The following is a 16812-nucleotide window of genomic DNA, read 5'->3' on the forward strand; positions in this document are numbered from 1 at the left end:
CCCAAATACTCAAGAAACGGAATGCAATCAGAAGACCCATGGCTAAACAAGCAACAGCTTTCCTACAGAGGCCCAGCACCGAGCATGGGAAGATTTGGGGGTTCAGGACAGTTGGCAAAGCTGGTATCCTAGCTTGCTGGTAAAACAGCAACCACATTTGTTGCGGGAGGTCCTTCCACTCCTCCAGCCAATAGCCGCTGAGATACCAGCCCATTGGGGCGTGGTCTCTCTCCCTTTAAAAAAGCGGCCACTTCCCTTCTCGCTCTCTCTTACTTCCTGCTTCGCTTCCGATGACTAGACTGAACAATTACCATATACGTATGTTTTGGTTCGGTCCCCTGGGAAACAGGGTCAAAATGACCTCTTACCTCGTCTGATCTGGCAACAGCTCTCCAGTCAATTATTGGTAATAGCCCTTTCGAATAAGCCAATCAGAATAGTCAAAGAACAACCTTCCTTGCTTCTGTGGCCCCTTTAAAAGTAGATTGTACCAGCTATTTGGGGTCCCTCAGCTTCCTGAATGCTGGGGGACCCTGTCATGACAGAATTAAGAAAATCCTCATGCTTTTACATCGGCTGTGGTGTGTGAGGTGGTCTTTGGGGGCGACTCCTCCTCGGTGTTTGGACGCTAGAGTCCAACAACACATTGGCCAAAGCAGGGTCTGGCTGACCTGTTTGTATCAGTGCTTGACCAAGCAAATCAGACTCTTCAGTTTGGTGGGTCGGGGTATAATGAACTTGCACTGTAGCTCTGTAAAACACGAGGAAAACTCTCCCCCCTTGACGCCTGATGATTTACATAACGCAATGAGATCCTTGTAGGCTTTGGCTCTGGAGGTGAAACCAGGATGCCGCTGACCTGACATGGGAGGAGAGTGTATGTTAGTCCTATTGTATATGGTAAGTAACAGAGTAAAAAAACCAATCTTTTTCGAGACAGGATTTCAGGTAGCCAAGGTTGGCATTGAACTTGCTATGCAGCCAAAGTTGATCTTGAATTTCTGATCCTCCTGACTCCACCTTCTGACTGCTGAGATCACAGCTGAGTACTCCCATGCCCAGTGTATGGGAGTTGAACCCAGGTTTTGGGCATGTTAGACAAACTCTCTACAGACCTCAAAACTGTGGGTTTTCAAAAAAACTTTATTATTTATTCATTTATGTAGTTTTTCAAGACAGGGTTCCTCTGTGTAGCCATGGCTGTTCTGAAACTCACTTTGTAGACCAGGCTGGCCTCAAGCTCACAGAGATCCACCTGTCTCTGCTTCCTGAGTGCTGGGATTAAAGGTGTGTGCCACCAATGCCTGGCTCAAAAACTTTATTTTTATTTGTATGGGTGTGATGTGTTCACACACATGCAAATGTGAGAGGTTGTAGGGGCCAGAAGAAGGAACCAGGTCCCCTGGAGCTGGAGTTACAAGGTGTGAGCCACCGAACTCTAGTGCTGGGAACCAAACTTGGGTCCTCTGAAAGAGCAGCAAGCCCCCCTTAGCCAATGAACCCATTATATATATATATATATATATATATATATATATATATATATATATATATATATTGACAAGTGCAATTTCATTCTGGGGGAAATTTACTTTGAACCATGTATATATATTGAATTACTGATGGGTATCCAAGATGCAGACAGTAGTGACTCCATGGTCTGGTGGGTGCTGGTAATTTCACAGTAGCACACACACCTGTGGTACCCACTAGGCCAGCCACCAGCCACTGTGGCTGATTATATTTGAGATAATTAAAAGGAAAAGAGACAAAAATTCAGCTCTTTGGTAGCTCCAGCCCCACCTCAAGCTCTCAGTGGATTCAGAACACAGGTCTAGATGTTTCTCAGTGTTGGAGAAAGACCTTCCTGTCAGTTCTGAGCTCGTTCACACACTGCCGTTGCTGAGGTATCTTTAGTCCACCTCCCATTTTTGTCAATACAGTTTCACTGGGACCGAGTTGCCCCTGTTTGTGAATCTATCGCACGAGGCTGTTTTCAGATTGACATGACAAAGTCGACTAGGGGGGAAACTATGGCCTCCTAGGCTGGAAACATTTGCTGTGTCGCTATACAGCTGAGTTTTCTGTCAGCTAGGCACACCTGAGAAGAGGGCGTCTCAACCGCGGAGCTGCCTCCACCAGACTGGCCTATGGCCTCATCTGTGGGGGCCTTTTCTCGATGGATAAATGATGTGGAAGGGCCCCGCCCTCTGGGGGTCCTGAGTTGTGTAAGAAAGCAGGCTGAGCAATCTAGAGAGAGCAAGCCAGTGAGCAGTGTTCCTCCATGGCCTCTGCTTCAGTTCCTGCCTCCAGGTTCCAGTCCTGACTTTCCTCCATGACTTACACAACTGTGAGAGGAACTAAACCCTTTCCTCCCCAAGATGATTTGGTCAGTGGTTGTTTTTGTGTTTTTTGTTTCTTCATTTCATGACAGGGTTTCTCTGTGTAGCTCTGACTGGCCTCGAGCTCACAGAGATCTGCCTACCTCTGCCTCCAGAGTGCTGGAATTAAAGGTGTGCGCCACCACCACCCAGTTTGGCCAGTGTTTATCACAGTGACAGGAGGCAGACTAGCATAGCCGCTATTTCAAGAGAAAACAGACAAACAGACAAAAGTGGGCTGAAGCCCATTCTATAGACTCCTGTCTCTTTTCTGAGAGAAATCAAAACAGCTGGGTTTGTTTGCAGTTGGGGAGAGATGTGTCAAACCCAGGATCCTCATGCTAGGCAAGTACTCTGCCTCTGAGCTCCAGCCCCAAGCAATGGGTAAGAGCTTTGTTTGCTTTATCTTGGGGTGGTGACATTAAACACAGAGCCTTGTACATGCTAAGCAAATGTTTTACCCTGATTACCCCTGGGCCCGAAGAACCTCTCGCATGGAAGATACTATAGTCTTCATAATTCTAATATAGGAAATACACACACACACACACACACACACACACACACACACACACACACAAACATAGTGTGTGGCCTCTGTATGTGCATGGGTGTGAGAATGTGTGTGTGTGGGAGAGAGAGAGAGAGAGAGAGAGAGAGAGGACACGAAGCAGCCTAGAGTCAATCTGAGAAGTTGATTTTGACGCAGGGACCAGCCCACTGTAGGCGGCACCATTCCCTTGACTGATTAAGAGCTAGCTAAGATAAACCTATAAGTGAGGCAGCAAGCAGCAAGCAGCATTCCCCTGTGGTTTCTGCTTCAAGTTCCTTCCTTGAGTTTTTGCCCTGACTTCTCTCCATGATGGCCCTCCATGATGGACTGAGATCTGGACATGTAAGCCAAACAAACCCTTTTTCCTCTAAGTTGCTTTGGGAATGTGGGTGCATGTGCCTGTCTGTGCACACCCATGAGAGGCCAAAGGAGGATGCTGGCCGTCTTGATGCATCATCCTTCACCTTATCCCACTGTGACAGGGTCTCCCCCTGAACTTCAATCTGATTCTCCACCCGCACCCCCTCCACAGGCAGTACTGGGGTGACCAGTGTGCCTCCAATAGAGCCTGGCTTTTTATACAGGTGCTGGGGATAAAACTCAGGTCCCCATGACTGAATGGCAAACACTCTTACCGCGGATCCACCTCCCCAGCCTACTTTGAGATCTTTCGTTCATCTATATATTTCTGTATCTCTCACCTGTGAATGGGCTTTCTGAGGAGGAGTTTTCTTCCCCCAATTTCCTGTCTCTTACCTCACAAATCCTCCCACATTCTGTTCTTTAGTTCCCTTCTCCACAGAGGAAATGAAGGGATGTTATCTATGATCTGTTTGTAACTGTATGTGCCGTCCCTCACACGCCGTGGAGAACAGAGCCAGCAGCTCCTTGAGGCTGCCTGGACTGCTTACATCAGAGTGGAATTGCATGTAGGTGTCAGGGGCCTGGGCAAGAACTGGGAGAGAATTACCCAACCCTCCCTGGCTTTTCCTCCACGTTTTCCAGAATCTTCTCAGGAGCTAGGGTTTGTGGACTCCTACCTAGTGCATCATAGGCAGGCAGGACATCAAAGTCGACACTTTTGTTGAGAATCCTGGATTTCAAGGTGAAGCTCAGCACCCTGGGGGCCTTCCACTTTGAAGGCTCAAACTCCACCTCCAGCTCCTGGATCTTTCGGAAGACTTCTAATTGCCTCTGGATTTCCTGGACAAATAGTGTGCGCTCCTCTATTTGGGAGTTGTAACTCTTCAGTGAGCTGAGAAACACTACGATATCAGCATCCGATCCATTCTTCAGAGCCGTGCCTTTGGCAGTGGATCCTCCCTAGGAGGAAAGAGAAGGTGAGATTCTGCCTGCCCTCACCCTTGTCTCCCTGGCTCCCAAGAGCTGGCACAGCGACAGGCCGGCGCTCACCTTGACGGCCTTCGGCACTTTGGTGCTTGGAGTCCTTGAAGCAGTTGTTTTTGAGGAATTCACAGACGATGTTAACAGCTTTTCTGATCTGCTCCAAGAACTTTTCATTGGGCTGGAGGAAGTCTTTGATGAACGTGTCCAGTAAATGGCTTGGGGTGATGAAGAGTGATGTGGGCTGGGGAGGAGAAAGATTTGGTGGGCTCTTCCCAGAAGCCACCCCAAAACTCACCTCTCTCCTCCTGCTAGCCTGTTCCAACAGTGGTCAAAGACCTTTCTGTCTTACACAGATATACTCTAAAAATGTTCCTGAGATTCTGGGCAATCCTTACCTCCCGTGGCCCACCCCCTCTCCAAGCAGAAACTCTCCTGGTTCCTCATGGGCTACTTGGGAGAGATCTAGATCCTTCTGAAGGGGTTGTGGGATGCAGACATGGGAGGCACCTTCGGACAGCATGAGGAAATCCCCAAAGACCTTCCAAGAGGTAGGTGTGAGGGTCAAACTTGGAAAAGTAGATGTTGAAAGACCCTCTGGACACACACCCCCCAGAACCCACAGCTGGCCTGCTCCCATGAGAACAACCTGTTCGCTTGAGACCCTCAGGACCCTCTCAGGACCTGCAGCTAGCCGGCTCTCATGAGAACATCCCGTTTGCTTAGGGAAACAGGATGCCTATAGCCAGCATATGTGCCAAACTTAGAATATCAGCAGTTCACAAAAGAAACAATTCCCCCTATGAAAGATCCCAGCTTAGCTGCTGCAACGTCATTTCACAAGGCTTTTGACGAACAAATGTAAGTGCAGAGTGAGGTCAGGGCCCCTGGCTGCAAAACAGGATATCTATCTATAAAATAGGATAATCTGTAAAGCAGGATATAAGATAGAACATCTATATGACAGGATGTCTGTTGCCATACATCTGTGCTGGGAAAGGAAAAACCAAAAGAGGAACAGGATATCTGTTCCCATACATCTGTGCTGGGAAAGGAAAAACCACTTATGCCCCTTGCCCCATTCCAACTGACCACTAACCACGCATTTGCTTCTGTAATCTGCTTCTGCTGCCCTCTTTCCTATAAAAAGACCTTCCCCCAGTCTGCAGGCGCGCAAGTCCTCCAAAAGACTTTGTCGCCTGCAGGTACCTGTGTTTACTCAATAAACCTCTTGCTAATTGCATCCTGTGGCCTGGTCTCGGAGTGTCCTGGTTCTGGGGTCTTCATCGGAGAAAAAGTCCTCTCTGAGGGTCTTTCAATGTGAGCTCAGACACAGGGAGGAGGGCCTGGAGGGTGTTGGACTAATGGCTTTGAAGCTGGATAAGGAACTAGGGTACATGGGCAGGGTCAAGGAGCTTGAAAAGGGAACGAGGCCTCAAGGGTCTCCATCCCAGCTCTGCGAGACTGCATTTGGATTGCCCGCTGCTGTAACGATAAGGTTATAGATTTAGGGGGCACTTTTCAAACAGTGGGGTGGGAGGAAGAAGACAAGTCTAAGTGGATAAGTTTCCTGGGGAGCATTGGCAGAGAGCAGTGCAGCCGTCTGGGAACAAGAGTGGGGGCTTAGCTTTGCAGGTTAGCTGGTCTTGGTCGGATGTTGTGACCCTTGCACCCCCTTGACAGTGGCAGCATACTCATTCCTTCTGCTCCTACAGCGCAGATGGTGTACAGGGTGGGCATGCGCACACAAGTGTGCGTGTGTCGTGTGCATGTGTGAACACGTATCATATGCAAGTGTACACACGGAATGCACACATATGAGAGGCTATAGATGACTATTCAAGAATACGAGTGTTTGCATGTGTGAGTATGCACATTATGTACACACGTGAGTGCATGCAAACGTGAGTGTATGCAGTTGTGAGTGCTGACGTGTGTTCACAAGTGTCAGCGTCGTGCAGCACCTGGGAGAGTGTGAGGTTCCAGGTGCAAAGGTGCGTGTTCGTCTGTGAGTGTATGCGCTTACATGTGAGTGTGTGTACATGTGATAAGCCTGAAATGCTCATTCCTGCACTGTCTGGGGGACCCAGATTCAATTTCCAGCACCGGGTGGTGGCTCACAGCTGTCTGTAACTCCAGCTCCAGGGGATCTGATACCCTTTTCTGGCCTCTGTGGGTATTATACACATATAACACAACATATATTCAGGCAACACTTGTACACATAATATATATATTGAGACATGGTTTCTCTGTGTAACCATCCTGGCTATCCTGGAACTCACAGAGATCCTCTTACCTCTACCTCTCAGGTGCTGGGATTAAAGGGGTGTGTCACCACTGCCTGACATTAAAAAATATTTTTTTTAGGGTATAGGAGAGACATGAAAGCTGAACATATCATGTGCCTGTGTGTTAGAGGGGGGATCTACAGGGTGCTCTTGGAATGGCTGTCAGAATATGAAGATGGGGTGTGTGTGTGTGTGTGTGTGTGTGTGCATATGTGTGTTACTTATAATTTGACCGCACTATGGACTTAAATTTGGTTTTGACCACAGCCCAGTGGTTGTGGAAGTGAAGCACCCTCAAGAGACTCTGGTGACTTGTAGCCACCACCCTAGTGATGAAGCTGAGGGCGTGTGTGTGCAATGTCACCCAGCCAACAACGGCAAGTGCCAGAGTTCCTGTCTATGAAGCTCACACATGCATTGTGCATCCCTTTTTGCAGAGACAGATGTTTGAAAACTCAGAAGTAAACCAAGGAGGTTGTCCCAAGAAAATAAAAGACCAGGCTGTGGTGAAAATGGCCAGGGTGGGGGACATGGGAGCGATTGTGGAGTCCTTGGCATCTACCTGGGGAACGACCCCATTCACAGACTCTGCTTCCTTCTGTCCGTCCCACACTGTCAGAGTCTGGTAGCTCTGTAGATGGAGTGTGGCCCCTGCCTCCACACGTTGGATAGAAGTTTGCCCCTCACCTGTTCTCACAGGTGGGGTGTGATTGGCACCTCTGTCCCACTTCGAAGGCCAACAAGGCAGCCTTTGGACAGACTTAGCTGGTCTGGTTTGGGAATGCTCTTGATGCCCTATTTCGACAGGCAGATAGATTACATCTGCATCACTGCTGGCCCCACACCCAGGGGCTGGGCCTCAGGGTCTGCTTGGGAGTCACAGACATGAGTTCTGCACACTTCTAGGAGGCTCAGCTCCTTGTCTGCCCCCAACTCCTGCCTCCTGATTTCACTCTTGCAGAAAATAAACCCATCTCTTTTCTGGGGGAACTCTCCTTCTTTATAGCCCCCACTTTTCTACCTTACAGTCATCTTTGTGGCCTCTAAGAGTTGGTTGAGTTGTATCTCCCTAAAATATATCAGGATTTGGACCTGTTGTACCTCTGACCGTGACCTAATAGGAAATGGACTTAGAGAAGCTGTTAGGAGAGGGTCATGAAAGTGAGCTCCAGCTAAATATGACTATTATCCTTAGAGGAGTGGGGTCCCCAGACAGACCCACATCAAGGAAAAGGAGCGAAGACAGGGCAGACATGTGACAGTGGAGGGAAAGACAGGGTGATGATGTCACAAGCCGAACCAGGGATCAGAGCTGTCCGGGGAGAGTCCAGCCCTCCCCCTTTTCCTTGTCTTTGAACCCCCAGCATCCAGAACAGTGGGGGAAATGAATTCTGTTGCTTTAAGCCACACTGAGTGTGTGACATGTCACAGTAGTCACACAGGCAGCCACGACACACTCTCTCAAGTCAGCATCAGGAGGACCCTCTCTCCAGCGTGGACATCCTCTTACCAGAACATTCCAGCATTGTGCAGGTGACATATCATTTAGGCTGGGAGAGTCCAGCCAGGCCTCAGCCGCCTCTGTCAGCAGCTCCCAGGAGCCATCATCTTTGCCCACATTATTGGTTGGGTCAGTTGGGTCTAAGATGACCGGTCTAGAAATTTTATCAGATTGAAAGAAATCAGGGCTGAGTTTAGTAGCACACATCTTTAATCTCAGTACTTGGGAGGCGGAAGCAGATGGATCTCTGTGAGTTCGAGCTCAGCCTAGTCTACGTAGTGAGCTCCAGGCCAGTCAGGATTGTACAGTGAGATCCTGAGAGCCTGTCCCCCTCAGCCCCACCCCCCAGCAGTGCCTGGGAAGGTAGTTTAGAAACTAAGACTGCTTAGAACTCAGTCATAAGGACCAGCGTTCAGGACCCACGAACAACATGGGTGTCCCTGTACATGACTTCAGTCCCACCTCTGAGGGGTAGAGACGTGGGTTTCTCTGGGGCTTGCTGACTTCCAGCCTAGTTGAGAAAGCCAGAGCCCAGAGTGAAGAAAAGAGCCCTGCTTCAGAATAATACACAAAGGACACCTATATCCTCTTCTGGTGCACAGACGCACAATTTTTTTTTCGAGACAGGGTTTCTCCGCAGCTTTGGAGCCTGTCCTTGAACTAGCTCTCTTAGACCGGGCTGGCCTTGAACTCACAGAAATCTGCCTCCCAAGTGCTTGGATTAAAGGCGTGTGCCACCTCCACCCGGCCAGACACACAAATTTTAATAAAGGATTTGGGCTGGGGAAATGGGTCAGTGGGTAAAATACCTGCCTCACAAAAAGGCCCTGAGTTGGGGACCCTCAAGACTCATATAAGAACTAGATGCTGGTATGTTTGTAATCCCAGCCCTGAAGAGGCAGAGGCAAGTGTGTCCTGGGGCTCGCTGGTGAGCCAGTCTAGCCTATTGGTGAACATCGGTGAGAGACCCTGACTCAACAGATAATGTGGAATGGCTGGAGAACCCCCTCAGAGGTTAAGAGGACCTGGGTTCAAGTCCCAGCACTCACATAGTGACTCACAACGATCTGTAACTGCAGTTCCGGGGGGTCTGACATCCTCTCCTGGCCTTCATAGGCACTGTGTGCACGTGATTTACAGGCATACACACGGGGAAACACACATACACATAAAGGAAGTGAACCTTTGACAATAAGCAGAGAGTGAAACCTGATGTCAACTTCTGACCTCCAGATGCATCTGTACAGACACATGTGAGTGCGCATGCGCTCACACACAGAAGGGAGAGGCTGCTGAGGGCTCTGCGGTACCCAGCCACACTGACTCCTCATCCTCCTCTTCCCAGAGATGTTCGATCTCACGGTTCTTGCTGTGAACTCCTCCCCTTCCTCCAGGCTTTGGGGGGCAAAGCCTGACCATGGTTTGGAATGTGGAAAGCACTGACTGAATCTCCTCTGCAGACAGATTCTCATCCCACTGACCCCTCCCCCATATCATCAAGGACTCAGAACTCACTCTCAATGGGGCCCTGGCCTGCGGCTGGAGAGATAGGAAGCTGGGTACCTTTGGGACCTGAGTTGGCACAGAAGAGTGTTGCGAACTGTTCCATCCTCGAAGCCGTAATTGACTATCCAGTAGACACACAGCTCTGACGACTGCTTGATGAGTCCCAGCACGGTCCTGACACCTTCTGTGATGTCAAAGTCCTCATCTGGGCAGCCCTGTTCCCAGGCATACACAGTGAGCAACTCCAGGGCGTAGGAGAACCGCCGAGATGGGGAAGTCATCCACTTCTCCTGGCACTGGGAGAGAAGACAAGACTGTCAGGAAGCCGAAGCCTAGAAGATGTCACCGTCCCCCGTGCCTGGAAGTCAAGGTGTCAGTACCATCAGACACAGATGAAGGGGTGGAAGGAACACCTGGAATGCTCACACTTCTCACAGGGGTGTGAGTGTGTGATACAGTGTGTAAGCCTGGGCGGGTGTGAGTGTATGTGTATATGTGTTGTGAGTGTGTGTGTGACTGTGTGAGTGTTTGTGTGATTGTGAACGTGTGTATGTGCCCGTGCATGAGTGTGCATGAGTGTGTGAGCACGAACACATGCTGTGTGAGTAAATATGTGAGCACAGAAGTGTGAGTGTGTAAACATGCATGTCAGTGTGTGCATGCGTGTGAGTATGAGCTGTGTTTGTGAGTGTGTGTGAAGAGGCCAGAGGTCAAGGTCAGGTGTCTCCCTCAGTCACTCTCTACCTTATGTTTTGGAACAGGGCCTCTCACTGAACCTGGGGCTCACTGGACTGGCCAGTGAGCCCAGGGGATCCACCTGTGTCTGCCTCCTGAACACGGAGTTATAGACACAGGCTGCCACTCCTGGCTTTACACGGGTAGTGGGCTCTTCCGTGCCTGCGCAGTGTGTACTTTCCTCACTGAGCCTTCTCTCCAGTCCCAGTGGAGTGGTTTAAAAAATCCACTTGGATTATTTATTAAATAATTAATTTATTAAAGCTAAATAAGTACGCTCCACTATATTTCATGCAGAGTCCACATATGCAAATATAGACACACACGTACATGTTGTCTGGTGTTGTAATAAGGAGCGGCAGGGCTGCTTCCCGCCACCCGGCTAGCTTTATACCCTAAATAATTACACGGAAACTGTATTCTTTTAAACATTGCTTGGCCCATTATATCTAGCCTTTTCTCGGCTAACTCTCGCACCTGGACTAGCCCATTTCTTATAATCTATGTAGCCCACGAGCTGGCTTACCAGGAATGATCTTAACCTGCATCTGCCTGGAGTGGGAGAATCATGGCGACTCCTGACTCAGCTTCTTCCTCCCAGCCTTCTGTTCTGTTTACTTCTCCCACCTATGTTTTAACCTATGAGGACCAAGCAGTTTCTTTATTGCTTAACCAATGAAATCAACAGATTGATATATGACACTCCCACATCAGTCTGGGGCTGTGTCTGGGGCTCCAGCAATTCTACTGCATGTCTACCCAAGAACAATGAGTGCTTAGGTTCATAAAAGACATATCAGAGGACACCCACAGAAACCCAAGTCACAGAGGTCACAACCTGGAAATGACCCAAGGGCCCAGCAGCAGCAGAGAGGAAAACACGGGTGTGTTACTATAATGGAACATATGAGGGAATGAAAACTACTGCTATGTAATTATGTGGCTGGATTTCTCAGACACGAGTGAAATAAGATACCACCTGTGTGCAGTACGATCCATTTACAGTGTTGGAAAATAAGGGGGGGCTGGCAAGATGAAGAGAGTTCCATCCCCAGGACCCACATAGTGGAAGGAGAAAACTCATTTCTGTACCTTGTCCTCTGCCACACATATACTATGGCACATCCCTCCCCACATGCACACACACTATTTCTCATGCACTTGTGCACACACACACACATGAACACACTCTCATACACACATGTGCACACACACATGAACACACTCTCATACACACATGTGCACACACACATGTGCACACACACATGAACACACTCTCACACACACATGTGCACACACACATGAACACACTCTCACACACATGTGCACACACACATGAACACACTCTCACACACATGTGCACACACACATGAACACACTCTCACACACATGTGCACCACACACACATGAACACACTCTCACACACATGCATGTGCACTCACACATGAACACACTCTCATACACACATGCATGTGCACACACACATGCACACACTCTCATACACACATGCATGTGCACTCACACATGAACACACTCTCATACACACATGCATGTGCACTCACACATGAACACACTCATACACACATGCATGTGCACACACATGAACACACTCTCATACACACATGTGCACGCACACATGAACACACTCTCATACACACATGTACACACACATGAACACACTTTCACACACATGTGCACACACATGCACACACACTATTTCTCATGCTCTTGTGCGCACACACACATGCACACACTCTCACACACATGTGCACGCACACACACATGAACACACTCACACACGTGTACACACATCACATTCTTTTAAATAAGATTCATTAGTGGTGATGGTTATTGGAATTTAAAAATTATTTTAATATTTTCAAATTTTTATTACTTATATGTATGGGTGTTTTGTTTGTATGTTTGTCTGTGTACCCTGTGTGTGCCTGGTGTCTATGGTGGCCAGAAGAGGGCACTGGATCCCGTAGGAGTGCAGTGACAGATGGTTGTGAGCTGCCATGTGGATGCTGGGAATTGAACCCAGGTCCTCTAGAAGAGTAGACAGTGCTCTCAACCATGGAGCCATCTCTCCAGCACCCTAATATTTTTTATTATGTGTGTCTGTGCGTGTGAGTTCAGGTGCCTTCATAGGCTAAAGGTGTGAGACCCCCCTGGAGTTAAAGCTGATTGTGGGATGCCTGAAGTGGGTGCTGGGAATTGAACTTGGGTCCTCTGGAAGAGCAATACGTGCTCTTAACTGTGGAGCCATCTCATCAGTCTCTGGATTTTTTAAAAGTGTCTTGCTATATAGTTGAGGTTAGCCTTACACTCTAGATCCTCTCGCGTCCACTGCTTGAGTACTGGGGCCACAGTTGTGTGACCCCTAGGTGCTTGGGTTGAGAAAATACTCAATTTTGGTTTGTGGATGAAGAGGAGATCAAATTAGATGGAAGTATGTTGTTAATATTAAAAATTGCTTGCTGTGAATGATCTCAATTAAAAGGTAACACAGTGGGGTGTGGTAGCACATGGCTTTGATGCCGGCACTTGAAAGGCAGAGGCAGCCTGAGACCCTCTTGAAACAAGGCAATGGCATAAATTACCTCCTGATATCAGTGCTTGACCAACAGGATCAGCTCCTTCACTCTCCTGGGATACCGCTGGAAGAACCGCTGCTGCAACGTGGTGAAGCAGACTGCAAACTCGCCGGGCGCTGCTCTTACTTGATCCATGGATCTTTTGAGATCCCGATAGATCCGGGAGCTGGAGTCCTCACCAAAGCCTGCTGACAGAGAGCAGCAGGACGCTCGACTCTGATGGCGGTCTGAGTCAGCTGGAGCTGGGGAGATGTCTAGTTAACAGTGGGGCTGCTCTCCCGGGTAGATAATGAAGGCTAACAGGAAGCCTGACATGAAGGCAGGATGGGGTGGACCTGAGACAGGGTCAGCGGAGTCACGCAGAACACGAGGCAGTGAACTACGCATGAGAAATAGATGCCCTGGAGTGAGACCGAGGGCAAGGTGTCTGCACGACTGGCGGATGTCTGTACCACAGAACGCCTTCTACAGGTACCTCTTACAGAGTCAGGGACGCGTCGAGGTGGCAGGAGTGGGGAAGGGTGGAGGTGCGCTGAGCCAATTAGTTTCCATTCTTGCCTGCTGAGCTCTGCCATTCATAAATATATTTAGGTGCACAGCCTGGGGCGAGCAGCCCTGGAAGGACACCCTGGAAAGAGCTGGGCACATATCTTACCATTTATTGAGTGTCGACTGTATACCAGGCACAGTTGAAGTCCTTTATGCAATGAGGTAATATGAAAGTCTTATAAACCTCTCGCGGGGGTGCAGCTATCAAGTTAATTATCTTGAGGGAAAAGCACTGAAGTTAAATAAACTGGAGCCAATTTTGGGTTAAATGTCCTTGGGAAAGAAACCATGGCAGCAGCCTACCTCATCTGTTTGGGACACGTAGACCAGATTAGTTTTATTTTTATATAGTAAAGTAAGCAATTTATGAATCCCTCTGTAGGGTCTTATTTTCTCAGAAAGCAACATTCATTGCTTCCTTGTAATAAAAAAAAAAAATGTTACCAGGGTTGGTGGTGCACACCTTTGATCCCAGCACTCGGGAGGCAGGGAAGGCGAATCTCTGTGAGTTTGAGGCTATCCTGGTTTACCGAGAAAGTTCCAGGACAGCTAGTACTACACAGAGAAATCCTGTGTATGTGTGTGTGTGTGTGGGGGGGGGGGGGGGGGGGGGGGTTTGGAAGACTCAGCTCTACCGCCACCTGGTGGTAGCATCTGGGTGCTACATGTGAAACATTCCTTCTCAGGGCAGCAAGCAGAGGGTGGGCTGGTCTCCTGCCACCAGGCCCTGGGCATTAGAAGAGAGAAGCCATAATTTCCTGCAGCGATGGAGACTTACATCTCTCTCACCGCTGACTCCCATTCTTTTGAGGCAGGCACACCACTACAACCAAACAAACCTGGAAGCTAGCTGCCCTGATCTTAGAGTGGGTGACAAAGGGACCCATGGGGTCATGTATCAGTTACTTTTCTGGTCCCTGGAATGAGACACCTGACAGAAGCAACCGAAGTAGGGGAAAGCTTTCTCTTGGGTCACTGCTGGGGAAGACATGGCTGCAGGAGCTGACGCTGAGTGCTTCCTCCTTGGATCAGGAGGCCTGGAAGTGGGGTTGGAGGCAGGGTGGGGTTACCACCTTCGAGGCTCAATTCCAGGCCACCCACTTCCTGTGGCAAGGACCCTTCTCCTACAGGCTCTACACTCTCCCAAATTAGTGCCACCAGCTGGGGACTGAGTGCTTCAAACCCTAACAGATGAGAAGGGCCCACGGTGGCAGCTTGCATTGCTCTCTGATTCAGGCCATCATCCTGAGAATGCTGTCATGTGGGTGTATGCACATCTCCATCTTGTCAGAAAATGGCCAGGTGATGCTCATTCACAGTTCCAGTAACCCAGAAGTTCCTCGGAATTGTGGACAATGGAGGCACCCTAGCCCCCAGCTCAGAAGCCCTGGGCTGTCAGACTAGTTGAATCTACCATTGGCAGCATAGCCACCAGCCATTCCTGTCCTTCTGTTTCCCCGTTCATCTGTCTGTCCATCCCTACATCCATTCACTTTTCCATCTGTCTATACATCCCCACTTCCTTCCACCCATCCAAACATACATTCACACATCCACCCATTTTCCCATCTGTCCACTCATCCATCCATACGTCCTCTAACACATACATCGATCCGCCACTTCTACCCACCCATCCACCCACCCATCCATACATCTAGTGAGCACCCACCCATCCATACATCTAGTGAGCACCCAGCCATCCATACATCTAGTGAGTACCCAGCCATCCACTCTCCTCCACCCACTCACCTATAAAAAGAGTTTGGAACATTTTATCTAAAGTAAATGAGATGAGAATGAAGTTCTAGATAGAATATGCCCAGGGTAGGAGGCTCTTCCCTCTTGGGGGCTGTGGTGATGAGTCCCAGAGGCTCATATGTTTGAATGCTCAGTCCCCAGTTGAATTGTTTGGGAAGGACTAGGAGGTGTGCCCTTGTTAGAGGCGGTGTGTTGCCGGACCCAGTGACTCTCTTTCTTCCTGCTGCCTGTGGATGAGGATATGAAGCACTCAGCTATTGTTCCTGTGCTATGCCTGTCTGCTTCCCACCATGATGATGAGGGACTAACCCTCCGAGCCTGTAGGCCAGCCCCCAAGAGCTGCCTTGGGCAGTAACAAAACAGTGACTCAGACAGGGGGTTGCAAGTCCCATTTTGGAAATAGCCAGTCTGTCTGTCACAGCCTCAGCCTGTAGGACTCAAGTGGCTCCCCAGTACTCCCAGAAAGTTTGGGACCCCACCCCAGTCCCTGGAGCACTCACATAGAGGATCAAAGGCTGGAAGGACCTGCAAGAGTATCTCCTGCCCATGTACGGACAAGAGGACTTCAAGGGTGTGCCCAAGGCTCACTGACGTAGAGTATTTCTTGTGGTATTTCAGCCGTTGTTCAATCACGCTGAGGAGTTCACGTTGGTTTTCCTTCTGATCCTGAAAGCTATGGAAGCGACCCATGAAGAGAACAAGGGTGCCATCTGAGTAGCCTCTTAAGACTGTTTCCCGGCCATAGGAGCCACCCTGCAGGGAGTGAAGCAGCAATAGTGAGGTCTGGACTTTCTGTAGCTCCAAGCAGTGACATTTGTCAAGTCCAGTGAAATTCCCAAATGCCACCATCATTTTAAAATCGGGTTGCTGGCACTAATTTGCGTCCGTGTTGGTACGCGAGCTCCAAACTGGAGGCAAAGAAAACTGCAATATGATGAATACATGGCACAGTGGAGTACCATACAAGAGTGAAAACGGCGGCACAAACAAAACTCACAGATCGAGTCAAAGATGCCATACAGCAAAGCGCGCATGCGCGTATGCATGTTCCCAGTCCCCGCTAATTTACTGAGCACAGATTACAGCAGGACCCTGTGCTGCTGGGAACACTGTGTGTCTCACCATCACAACACTCTGAAGTGGGGGCTTCTCATTCTACAGACCCAGACACTGTGATACAGAGAGATGAAGTCGCCTGCCAGAGGCGTCGCCAGGCAGAAGGCGACGTGGCTGCTGCTTGGGCCCCCCGAACAGTCTGCCTTCGCATCCGCAGAGGGAGAAAAACCTTGGGAAGTGCAGTCTCCAGGGCCTGGTGTAGAGCAGTGCTCAGCATCACCGTGGGGGGTGGAGGTGGGGGAGGGGAGCAGCCTGGGTCTCCAACCTGGCTCTTACCTTAGCCACTCCCCGCACGGGGAGCTCACTGCTCCGCAGGAAGTCAGAGATGGCATCCACGTCCTGGTCTATCAGTTTCAGGCATTCTTTACTGGGTTTGAGTTTTGCGTGGATAAAGTCTTTTAGCTTGTGTGCTGGCACTGCGAGCAACTCAGGCCACCCGCCGGATAACCCATCGGATGATCTCCAGGATGGTCCCGCTGAT

The sequence above is a fragment of the Microtus oregoni genome, unplaced genomic scaffold (genome assembly GCF_018167655.1).
Source record: "Microtus oregoni isolate MIOR12 unplaced genomic scaffold, Mior012 000003F_ref0000135, whole genome shotgun sequence".
Lineage (NCBI taxonomy): Eukaryota > Metazoa > Chordata > Mammalia > Rodentia > Cricetidae > Microtus > Microtus oregoni.